Here is a 12,996-nt window from a genome sequence, read left to right as displayed (position 1 = left end):
TGGTTTACATCCATCCAGGCTCATTATTGGTTCACAACCCTGATCTTATGCTCCCCCGCACCACAGCCCCTTCCTTCCATCTCCTACCCAAAGCCTCAGCAGTCCCACACCTTTCCTGTTCTTATGTTCGGGGACACTGGTGTTCTGCCCCATCATGTTTCATTCATGTTCCTTTGGCTGGATAACTTACACCAGCTCAGAGATTCTCACATTTGATTCTGCTCTTAATTTATACAAGTCAATGGAGTTATGATTTTAGACAAGTGTAACTCTATTGATTTTGACAGAATTACTCTTGATTTATTCTGGAGTTAGATCATAACCAGGACCTAAGAATTTGACACCAAATAAGGTTGTTCAGAGTTTTAATACGACTAGTCTCCATTCCTTAAAATTTCGATGTTACTGATATCAACATGAAACAGCTTGGTGGTGGTACTATTCATCATTAGCTCAACAGTAATTCCTAAGCATCAAGTAAAAAGTAATTATTAACTTCTCTCAATACTTGAAATGGAAATTGGCTTAATAATTGCAATTGTTGTTTAAATATTAAGTACAGCAACTACACTAATCCTCATAACTGACACAATCTTCATAGTAAGATTTTTTTTCTTTATAGTTTCTATGGCAGCTACTTTGTGTATCTTTAGAGAGGTGCAGAGTAAAACCTATGAAGCAGATCTTTTCGAAATCTGCAAGATTTTACTTGTGAATGAACTTTGGTAGTGTCCTTTTGCAGGTAGAGAAAATGATGCCAGTTCACTTGGAGAACTGAGTTCTAGCTAAAACCAAACCTCCAGGAATACTTCCATCTCCACTCCCCTGGAGCCAAGAGAGAATGTGAACCAGTGGGTCATAACTTCCATGATGAGCCATTAGAAGAGGGGTGATTACCCAGATAATTCATTCCTAGACCACATATGGCTTTATAGGTGATAACCAATACTTGAAAGAAGTTAATGGAATTTTAGGCTGCATATGCTGAGGAACCAGAAGTAATGTGAAAGGAAGATGATAGCAAAGGTCCGACCACACTTGAAATATTGCGATCAGTTTTGCCTCCTCTTTACTAAAAGTATATGGACAACCTAAAGGGAATTCAAAGAAGAACAACTGGAGTTAGAGCAGGGGTGGGCAAACTATGGCATGTGAGCCATTTTAAGCCTGCCCGCGAGCCACACCACATGGCTTGGCCCCAACTCTGGCTCTTCGGGTTGGGGGCCAGACCAGCAGCTCAGCCCCGCTCTGGCTGGGGCATCAGGCCAGGGCTGGACCATGCTGCTTGGCCCCAGTCTGGCGCTCCAGCTGGGGTGCTGGGTCGTGGGCCGCACCACACTGCTCGGCCCCGCTCCAACTCCTATGCACTCCAGTGGGAACTGTAGGGGTGGTGCCTGCAGATGGGGCAGCCTGCAGAGCCGTCTAGCCGCACCTCTGTGTAGGAGCCAGAGAAGGGACATGCTACTGCTTCCAGGAGCTGCTTGAGGTAAGCGCCACTTGGAGCCTGCATCCCCTGGGCCTCTCCCCACATCCCAACCCCCTGCCCCAGCCCGTTCCCTCCTGCTCTCCAAAGCCCTCAATCCCAGCCTGGAGCAACCTCCTGCACCCCAAACCTTTCATCCCCAGCCCCACCCTAGAGCCCACACACCCTCCCACATCCCAACCCCAATTTTGTGAGCATTCATGGCCTTCCACACAATTTCTATTCCCCAATGTGGCCCTTGGGCCAAAAAGTTTGCCCACCCCTGAGTTAGAGGATGGAGGGACTGATTTATAAGGAAATAGCAAAAGAACTACATCTGTATCTTGGTTAAGCAATGGTTGGGGGCAGGAAAGAAATGAAACAGTTTACCAATATTTGAAGAGTATAAATACCAAGGAAGAAAAATTACTTAACACAATAAGAGGAGCTATAACTAGGAGTAAATTAATAAAGGGAAATTTACCCTGAAAATTTTTAAGGAAGAAATCCTCTAGTACAATCTGTTCATTATGAAATAGTCTCCCAAGAAGTGTGGTCAAAACCCCATTGCTTGGGGCATCTAAAGTTAGACTGGAACAAGTAATAGTAAACATTCAATAAGTGACAGTCATGGACTAAGAGGGAGATGGACTAAATGACCAGATTGGTCCATTCTATTTCTGGAGTCTACCATTATATTAAAAACAGGTAGCCAGTGGTATATGTCTATAGGAGCCCATCCCAGTTATAGACAAACCATTTCCATCAGCACTAGCTGAAGTTTCCAAGCCGTTTTCCATGGTAGCTGAAATTGCAATAAACATAGCCTCTAGACATGGATCACCGTGGCAAAGCCTGCATTAGACTGTGTTGCAATAGTTGCAATTTATGTTTCAATTAAAGGTGAAACTGAAAACAGTCCCTACATGCCACAGCTACTATGCAGAGAGGGTCCAATAGGATAAATCCCAAGGCCATAAACTACATTGACAGGCGGCTTACACCTCAAGGTTCACCCTCATCCTTCCTCTAACCATGTAAGACTTCTCTTTACTTCCCCATATCATTGTCTTAAATACAATCATTCTGATTAAACCAGCAGTTTGTTCCCATTCACTTCCCCTATCTGGCCCTGGAAGAGTATTGGAACTGCAGTATCTGGATAGAGTCATTAATACAGGGAAAATGCAGACCAAAAAATCCCCTCTCTCTCCCCACCCCCCCAAGCAGTCACACACATACACATTCTTGTCATGCCTCACATACAGTTATAACCCAGAAGAACCCTACATATGGACAACTTGAGTTTGGAAGTGTACGTACCCTTTACTCCTCTCTGGGACTGGTACAAGCCCATCCATCAATCACCCAGTCTATGGCAGGAGCATCATGCACGTTTCTTGGCCAAAGGCTTGGAAGGCTGCTTATTCCAAATCATGCAAGCTATATTCAAACACAAACACTGTAATCTTGAATTGTTTAAAAGAGCTTTTCTACATATTAGAAGCACAGACACAAAAGAAAACCTCCTTTCCTCCACTTAGGTTTTCAATCTCTGCATACATGTGAACTGGAATGGGACTATTGGAGTTTCTGTTGGCTTTGGAATGGCTTCCTTTTTAATATGCTGGCTTTCTAGGTGTGTGAGCTAGTGAGCAATGTTGCCCTTTAGCGGCTGGCTCATAGAAAGGATAAGTGATCTGTGCTACCATGCTAAACCATTTTGCAAGGTTTTTGCTTATAGTTTTACCTGCTTATTAGCACACTTTTCCCACTGGCTATAATTTTATATTCTGAGAGTTAGTGTCCTAAACCAAGGGTACTATTATTACTATTTAAACAGGACTGAACTGGATGAAAAGTTATTTGCCATATTGTCCTGACAACAAGCACTGAAATGTTATTTTTTGTGTAGTTTTGTACAGGTCTCTTCACTATAATTTCACATTAATATTGTTTTATTTGGGGGATTTTTGCATAGAAAAAACTTGCAGCAAAATACAGGAAATAAAAATGTAAGAAAGTAAACTGAAGGTGCAAAATACGCAGTAAAGTAAGCCTGGTTTCTATGAACTCTTACCTACATCTAGACCTCCTTATGCTGTAGAGAATAGGTTTCACTGGAACTTTGGGAACAGTCAAGTGTGTTATTTTTTTCCTTCAAATTCTAAATGTTTCTACTAGATCAGTGATTCCCTCTGAGAAAAGGCTCTAGATTCAGGCTGATAAACAAAGGTCTTCTAATCTTACCCAGCTTCAGTGCAGACATGCTTTTTGAGCTGTGTTAGTGTTGTTGCTCAAAACCTCTCAGCTGTGTTGGTGATTCTTCTTGAATTCCAGTGCCATCACATGGAGTCCTTAAAATAATCCGAGAGAGAGAGAATGAACAAACATAGTTACTGAGAACCACACAGAAGTTTAACCTATGTCAGCATAGTAAACGGAGATTGTAACTCTCATGAACACGATTGGCAATACCTCTCCCCCCACCCCGCATACACTCTTTTCCCTTACGTAAAAGGAAGGAAGGACTCTGCCCCAAAAGCTTTAAGACAGAGTTAAGGATGAAATGCTGGCAATATTTGCATAGCCAATAAAGCCTCATTGAATTGAAAACTAAAAATATGAGACCTTGAAAGCAATGTTGCTTAACGTTATAGTATAAAAAAAAACAAATGCTAGAAACTCAAGAAATTTGCAGTTAAGGTTCCAGCGGCAATCTTAACTCTGACCAACAGGTGGGAAGGTATATAGAGTCAGAGACCCTCTTGTTCCATCCATTCTAACCGGTCTATATTTATTTCCATTTATGAATAGCAGACTACTAACATTTTCTCCCAACCCTCTCCACTCACTAGCTGGTAAACCATTAATTGCCAAAAAAAATGCAGGTCTGAGACTCAGTGCTCCCCTCTTCCCATCCACAAGGACCGGATTAGGGGACAGCATAGTCAGCATTTGCCAACTGAGCCCTCTCACCCCAATGTAAACAAGAAGCTGGGGCACTACTCCAGCAGTGCAATCCTTTGAACTTGTAGCAAAGTCAGCTCCTTCCTCCAGCCAACTCTGCAATTCCTCCTCTTTTTCCAGGTTTCAGACCTTCTCCTACAAGATTCCCACAATTATAATTGTCCTCCTTTCCTTCTGGCTTCCCTATAGTTTGCTGCCACTGCTGGGTTCAGGTTATTCTCCTGTACTGGAAGCCAGGAAGGAGTAGTAAGCATCAACAGCTAGAACAGGGGAGGGCAAACTTTGGCCCATGGGCTGGATCTGGCCCATCGGGGCTTTTGATCCGGCCCGCGGGATTGCCAGCTCTGTGGCATGGCGCAGCATGGCTAAGGCAGGCTCCTTGCCTGCCCTGGCCCCGCGCCGCTCCCAGAAGTGGCCAGCATCATGTCTCTGCGGCCCCTGGGGGTGGGGCAGAGAGCTCCATGTGCTGCCCTTGCCTGCAGGCTCTGCCCCCTGCAGCTCCCATTGGCTGAGAACAGGGAACCACGGCCAATGGGTGCTTCGGGGGTGGTACCCACAGGCGAGAGCAGCACACAGAGCCCTCTGCCCTACCACACCCCCAGGAGCTGTTGCTGGACATGCTGGCAACTTCAGGGAGTGGTGCAGGGCCAGGACAGGCAGGGAGCCTGCCTTAGCCCTGCTGCGTGCCACTGCCACCCCAGAGCTGCTCGAGGTAAGCGGCGCCGGGTCAGAGTCTGCACTCTGAACCCTACCTACACCCCAATCCCCTGCCCTGAGCCCCCATTGCACCCCAACTCCCTTCCCTGACCCCCTCCTGCACTCCGCACCCCCTCCTGCAACCCAACCCCCTGCCCTGAGCCCCTTTTGCACCCCACACCCCTCCTGCACCCCAACCCCATGCCCTGAGCCTCTTCCTGCACACCACATCCCCTCCCACACCCACTCCCATACCCCAACCCCCTGCCCCAGCCCTACATTCATGGCCCTGCATACAATTTCCCCACCCACATGTGGCCCTCAGGCCAAAAAGTTTTCCCACCCCTGTTCTAGAAGGAAATCCCAAGTGTGCTATAGGATTGCCAATTTTGGTTGGATGTATTTCTGGAGGTTTCAGCACATGACATAATCTTTAAATTAAAGATTAATCTTTAATTCTTGGAGACTCCAGGACAACCCTGGAGGATTGGCAACCCTAGTGTGCAATCTGTATCCTATTCTTCTGCCACTCAGGGCTTGGCTACACTTACAAGTTGCAGCGCTGGTGGAGGCTTTCCAGCGCTGCAACCAACACCCCGTCCACACTTGCAGGGCACAACCAGCGCTGCAACTCCCTGGTTGCAGCGCTGGCTGAAAACCCATCCCGGCAGGGGTATAAGGAGTGCAGCGCTGGTGACACCAGCGCTGCTCAGCAGGTGTGGACACTCACCAGCGCTTTACCTGTCCTCCAGGGAATAAGGAGCTATCCCAGAATTCCTGTTCAGCCACTCTGCACATCAGTTTGCACTCTACTGCTCTTGCCTCAGGTGACCCGCCCTTTAAATGCCCCGGGAAATTTAAAAATCTCCTTCCTGTTTGCTGCAGCCAGGTGTGGAGTGCAATCAGTTAATCAGTTACAGGTTACAGGTAACCATGCCTCCACGCGGCAAACGAGCCCCAGCATGGAGCACTGGTGAAGTGCAGGACCTCATCAGTGTTTGGGGTGAGGCATCTGTTCAGGCACAGCTGCGCTCCGGCCGTAGGAATTACGATATCTTTGAGCAGATATCAAGGGCCATGCTGGATAGGGGCCATGATCGGGACGCAGTACAATGCAGGGTGAAAGTTAAAGAGCTGCGGAGTGCCTATTACAAAGCCCGAGAGGGAATCGACGATCGGAGCTGCTCCCACGACCTGCTTTTACAGGGAGATGGACGAGATACTTGGGGGTGACCCCACTGCCAATCCCAGGATAACGATGGACACTTCTGAGCAGGCTGGGGGACAGGAGGAGGAGGAGGCTGCGGGGGGGGGAGAGGAAACCGCGAGTGAAGCTCCTGGGATGGGGGAAGAAACCGCAGATTCCCTGGAGGCATGCAGCCAGGAGCTCTTCTCAAGCCAGGAGGAAACTACCCAATCGCAGCAGCCAGCAGTTGCAGAAGGACAAGCAGAGGAGCGGTTTACCGGTAAGCGGCTTTTATTTTCTGAAGTGAAATGTTTCTGGAGAGGAAGGGGGGTTATGGATGCATGCATGGCAGCGTCTAGATGTGGAATAGCCCGTTGATGTGGTCTATCACGTCGCGGTAATCTGCTTCAGTTATCTCAGCAAAAGCTTCATCCAGAGCGTGGGCAATATGCCTGCGCAGGTTTATAGGCAGAGCCACTGTGTCCCTTGTCCCAGTGACGGTGACGCGTCCGCGCCACTCTTCGGCCGGGGGGGGGACCATTTCTGAACACAGGCACGCCGCATAGGGTCCCGGGCGGAATCCACATTGCTCTAAAAGAGCCCCCCGCTGTTCCCTAGTGACTCGCAGTAGGGAAACATCTTCCAGGATTAAGTCCTGTGAAAAATGTTGGGAGACTCTTTAGTGAAGAGATAGGGAGATAAGATCACCCCTGCATCTGCATCTTCACTCAACCCCTCTAGCACTCCAGATTACCCAAGCAACCAGCTCCTCTCACTCAAGCCCCTCTTCTCCCTATATAAGTAAACACTCCTCACTCACCATTTCGTGGCTTCTGTTGTGTTTTCCTTTTGGGATAAAGAATGCAAGTGAGAACTTGCAAGTGAGAACTCCCAGTGTAACAATTCATGTCTGGAGATAGTGGATACAATGCTGCCCGTGTTAAATGTTGTCATTTCTGTTTCTATAGTGACCTTGACTACTGGACTGCCCAGATGTTCAACATCACAGAGGCTTCAAAATTTGAGAAAAATCCCGAAAGAGCAAAGAGGACATGCTGAAAACTGTTCTTCAGCACTCTGCTACAGAGAGAAAAGAATTGAAGGAGTGGCGAGAGAAAGAAAGCAGGACCCGCAAGAGAAATGCAGTGGCCAAGAGGAAAAGCATGGAGCGGCTGCTAAGCATCCTGGAGCGCCAAGCGAGTCTATAGAGTCACTCGTTTCCATGCAAGCAGAGCACTACCGTGCTACTCCCCCACCCGCCCCGTCCTTTGTGCCTTGTGCCCCAATGTCAGCTCAAACCACCTTTCCCCAGCATCCAGGCTCTTACCACCACCAGCTGCCTCCAACACCTGTACGTTCCCCAACCAGCCCTGATACCTACCACCACCTTTACCCTCTGCATTCAACCCCCATCACCATGCAGTATATGAACCCTGAAGTGCAGGATTCATTAAACAGCAATCCAGACAGGGCATATGCAAACTTGTGACTGTACAGTTCACCAACCCACACCCTTGCCCTCTTGTGTTAATGAAATGTTGTGTGTCTGTCTGTCTGTCAAGGAAGTTTTTTTCTTTTCAATAAAACAATTCTTGGCTTTGAAAACAGTCTTTATTATAGCAGATAGTGAAAGATACCTTAGCCCAGTGAAGAAAGAGGCACTGCAAATCATATTATTATTATGGATAATAGAATAACAGTGTAAGCAGTGCAATTCACTCCCATGCAAGGCAGCAAACATTACTGTTGGCTTTCAGCCTCAAATTCTTCCCTCAAGGCATCCCTAATCCTTGTAGCCCTGTGCTGGGCCTCTCTATTAGCCCTGCTCTCTGGCTGTGCATATTCAGCCTCCAGGACTTGAACCTCGGTGGTCCATGCCTCACTGAATGTTTCACCCTTCCCTTCACAAATATTTTGGAGGGTACAGCAAGCGCTTATAACCGCGGGGATGCTGCTTTCCCCCAAGTCTAGCTTCCCATACAAACATCTCCAGCGAGCTTTTAAACGCCCAAAAGCACACTCCACAGTCATTCTGCACCGGCTCAGCCTGTAGTTGAACCGGTCCTTGCTCCTGTCAAGCTTCCCTGTATAGGGTTTCATGAGCCAAGGCAGTAACGGGTACGCGGGGTCTCCAAGGATCACAGTGGGCATTTCGACATCCCCTACTGTGATCTTCCTGTCTGGGAAAAAAGTCCCTGCCTGCATCTTCCTGAACAGGCCACTGTTCCGAAAGATGCGTGCATCATGCACCTTTCCAGGCCAGCCTGTGTAAATGTCAATGAAACGCCCGCGGTGATCTACAAGCGCCTGGAGAACCATAGAGAAATACCCCTTACGATTAACGTACTCTGATGCCAGGTGGGGGGGGGCCAGAATAGGAATATGCGTCCCATCTATCGCCCCTCCACAGTTAGGGAAACCCATTTGTGCAAAGCCATCCACAATGTCCTGCACGCTCCCCGGAGTCACGGTCTTTCTTAGCAGGATGCGATTAATTGCCTTGCAAACTTGCATCAAAACGATTCCCACGGTCGACTTTCCCACACCAAACTGGTTCCCGACCGACCGGTAGCTGTCTGGATTTGCCATCTTCCAGATTGCAATAGCCACCCGCTTTTCCACCGTCAGGGCAGCTCTCAATCTTGTGTCCTTGCGCCGCAGAGTGGGGGCGAGCTCAGCACACAGTCCCATGAAAGTGGCTTTTTTCATACGAAAGTTCTGCAGCCACTGCTCATCATCCCAGACTTCCATGACGATGTGATCCCACCACTCAGTGCTTGTTTCCCGAGCCCAAAAGCGGCGTTCAACGGTGCTGAGCATTTCCGTGAATGCCGCAAGCACTGTAGTGTCACACGCGGCAGACAAATCCATATTGATATCATCGTCGGACTCCTCACTGTCACTTTGGAGCTGAAGGAATAGCTCGACTGCCAAACGTGTTGTGCTGGTGACACTCATCAGCAGAGTCCTCAGCAGATCGGGCTCCATTTGCCACAGAAATCGCGATTCACAGAGAGTAACAGAAAGACACTCACAATGGCACCAAACGCTGCCGGAAAGAGTGAATGCTGGGATGTGAAGCGATGCACCACGGGGCGCTGGCAAACAGGAAGCGGAATGACCCGCACACTTCCTTCCCCTTCCCACAATACTCAGCGCCAAAATGGGACGAGGTGCTCTGTGGGATAGCTGCCCACAATGCACCTCTCAATACAGCGCTGGAAAGTGCTGCAAGTGTGGCCACACTGCAGCGCTGGTAGCTGTCAGTGTGGCCACACTCCAGCGCTGGCCCTTACACAGCTGCATGACCAGCGCTGTAACTCACAGCGCTGCAACTTGTAAGTGTAGCCAAGCCCTCAGTCTGGATCTTGCATGACCCACTGGAAGCAATCTCAGCAGTCAGATGGGCACAAATTTGGAAGCCCTTTCTCACATGGGATCTAGATCTCAAGGATACAAGATGCGACACTCATGATATATAGCCATGCCTGGTTTTAGGGACGAGCAAGTAAGACAGTCACTCTGGGCACTAACTTCTGGGGACATGGGGCACATTGCTGTGGCACTCAGCTTTTTATTTATTTATTTAAAAGGCTCAGCTGCTCTGGGCGAAAGGGAACAAAATGTTTTCTGGCTGGCTGGCAAAACATCTAGGGCATGCCCTATAGACAGCATGGACCTTCTTGTGCTGGATGAAGACTAGAAGGGAAGGTGGGGGTTATTATGGGTAGGGCTGGTAGCACAACTGTTATTAAGGTTGCCTGGCACTTCCCATTATAAGGCTCTATTTTCAGTGTCTTATAACTTTGCTAAATTTTAACCACTTGTACCCATGTGTGGGCAATTTTAATGCTTAACTTTTGAGTGCTTGACTACACAGGCATAGAAAATCTAGATATTTAAATGTTTTGTGAGTTATTCCCGCCTAAGTTGTTACTACATAACTTTCTCAGCTGATTCACTCCTTTTAGAATTATTTAATGTTCAGATTTGTTTAGGAACTAAGGTGTCTATTTATGGATGCAACAACAAGTTTGAGGATTTTTAACATTGACATAAGTTATGCAGTCTAATCACACACTGCACGTTCTCCACACGTACACACACGCTCCCACCCATCCACCCACAGACACACCCAAGCTTTCATGCGTGCACGCACAGCAGGCTCCATAGAACTCTTACATCCCTGCTTCCTGGCACAGGTCAATGGGAAATGAACAGGTAGATTCTTTGCTTTGCCCTCCTCCCAAATGTAATAGGCATCATAACTGTGCTAGCACATCATGCAGTGTACACTGTGCCAGTTGTGGATTGTGTGGTTCACTCCCTCTTTGGAGATGCATGGGAATGAGGAGGGAGATTGAGAGTCTGTCATTTGCTCCCTCGGGGCATATCCTTCTCTCAAATCTTGCCCTATAATGCCTGATCTGTACACACTGTACTTTGTTGAAATTCACCTGACAACTACTCCAGTAAAAACAGGAATTGGCACACCCTACATCCTCTCTTGTGACTAGGATTAAAAAGCATAATCAACTCATTTGTTTGAATATCAGCTATGAATGTCACAATATTTTGCTAATATTGTGGGGAACATTAGAAATAATCTGGGCTGTTCGAAGAATGAATTGGCCAGAATCTGACCTCTCCCTTACAGTGGTGTAAATTTGAAGTTATTATGTTCAGTAGTGTTACTCCAGATTTATAAAGATAAACAAAAGTCAAAATTTTGCCCAACATGTTTAACAAAACAGAATCATCTATGAATAAGTGACAGAGTCCTGTGGCACCCTATAGACTAACAGACATATTGGAGCATAAACTTTCGTGGGTGAATACTCACTTCGTCAGACTCATGTTAGTCTATAAGGTGCCACAGGACTCTTCTGTTGCTTTTTACAGATCCAGACTAACATGGCTACCCCTCTGATACGTGTCATCTATGAATGACAGTGTTTTAGATGCTAGGGTGAATAGTAATCTCTTTTGAATAAGAGAGACACACTTTTGGAAAATATAATTTAGTTTTTCATTTGATATATTTCAAAAGGAAAATAAACAGTTAACCACTTTCCGTAAGGGACTCTTCATGTGGGTAAGGTGAGCAGGATTTGGGCTTTTAAAAAGCTCATCTGCCTGAATGTCAAAAAATGATGACTTCATTGGCATAAGGAAAGTGATTAGCTATGTGTTTTCAATTGCAATACATCAGTTGATGTAACATTTCCTAAAATTCTGATATTTTTCCATTATTGTGACTATTTTCATGCATAAGGTAAGTCTGATACAGCCCATTTCTGAAGTCAAAAGGGAAATGTTTTGCTCTTTGCTAGTTTTCTAAATATATTTAGTGGATATAAAAATGTACGTGTTTTAGTAACAAGGAATAATGTAGGGGCCTGGCCCATGTCTGGGGGGCTCCCAGGCATTATGATAATACAAATAAAATTATAAAATAAAATTATAGGCAGCCTTGATAGAAATGTCTAGAGTAATGGTTCTCAACTTATTTGAGATTGTGGGCTATATATGCAGCTCTCTGAGTGTTATGTGGGCCGCATCCATACAACATATATCTATTACCTGTATAGCCCTGAGGATGCCACATGGATTGCAGCTGTGTGCTGATTGGGCTGCAAGCAACCTGCAGACCACAGGTTGAGAATCACTGGCCTAGAGTTACAGTGCTTAACACTTTTCATTCAAAGACCCTAGTTTTAGTTTCTTCTAGAAGTGCCAATCTGAAACTGTTCAGGCTGAAATTTTCTATTCTAGGGGTCTGCCTCAGGCTGCATATTTCTGGAAAATTTCAGCAAGAAACATTGAGCCATTTTGGGGGGAGGGATAGCTCAGTGGTTTGAGCATTGGCCTGCTAAACCCAGGGTTGTGAGTTCAGTTCTTGAGAAGATCATTTAGGTATCTGGGGCAAAAATCTGTCTGGGGATTGGTCCTACTTTGAGCAGTGGGTTGGACCAGATGACCTCCTAAGATCCCTTCCAACCTTGATATTCTATGATTTCCAAGAATGATATTAAGGAAAAATATTTTGTTAGCCCATATTACATTTTTATATCAGTTTCATTGAGAAGCTCTAGCACCTCCATACTTTGGAGCAGGGACTTGAAATTTTCAGAGAATCCACACTGTTCCTGTGTACAACTGGACTGCATATCTGTCATCCCAGAGGTTTAGGGGGCTGAGCAGGACTTTCTCTGCAATTGCTCCTGCCAACTGCTAAGAGCTGATATGGCACCAGAATTGTTAGAAGGGAAGATTCTCTCCTGTGAGCATAAGAACGGCCGTACTGGGTCAGACCAAAGGTCCATCTAGCCCAGTATCCTGTCTACCAACAGTGCCAGGTGCCCCAGAGGGAGTGAACCTAACAGGCAATGATCAAGTGATCTCTCTCCTGCCATCCATCTCCATCCTCTGACAAACAGAGGCTAGGGACAACACCATTCCTTACCCATCCTGGCTAATAGCCTTTTATGGACTTAACCACCATGAATGTATCCAGTTCTCTTTTAAACGCTGTTACAGTCCTAGCCTTCTCAACCTCCTCAGGTAAGGAGTGCTCTCAAATGATCCCCCTGCTGACGCTTAGTAGTGAGGAGGAGAAAGAGGAAGAAGCCTGACTCCGAGGGGAGAATAGGTGTAGCCTGAGGGTAATAGGAACCTAGTG

This window comes from Mauremys reevesii, linkage group 1 (genome assembly GCF_016161935.1).
Source record: "Mauremys reevesii isolate NIE-2019 linkage group 1, ASM1616193v1, whole genome shotgun sequence".
Lineage (NCBI taxonomy): Eukaryota > Metazoa > Chordata > Testudines > Geoemydidae > Mauremys > Mauremys reevesii.
The sequence above is the reverse complement of the archived record's forward strand: the minus strand, read 5'-3'. Positions refer to the sequence as shown.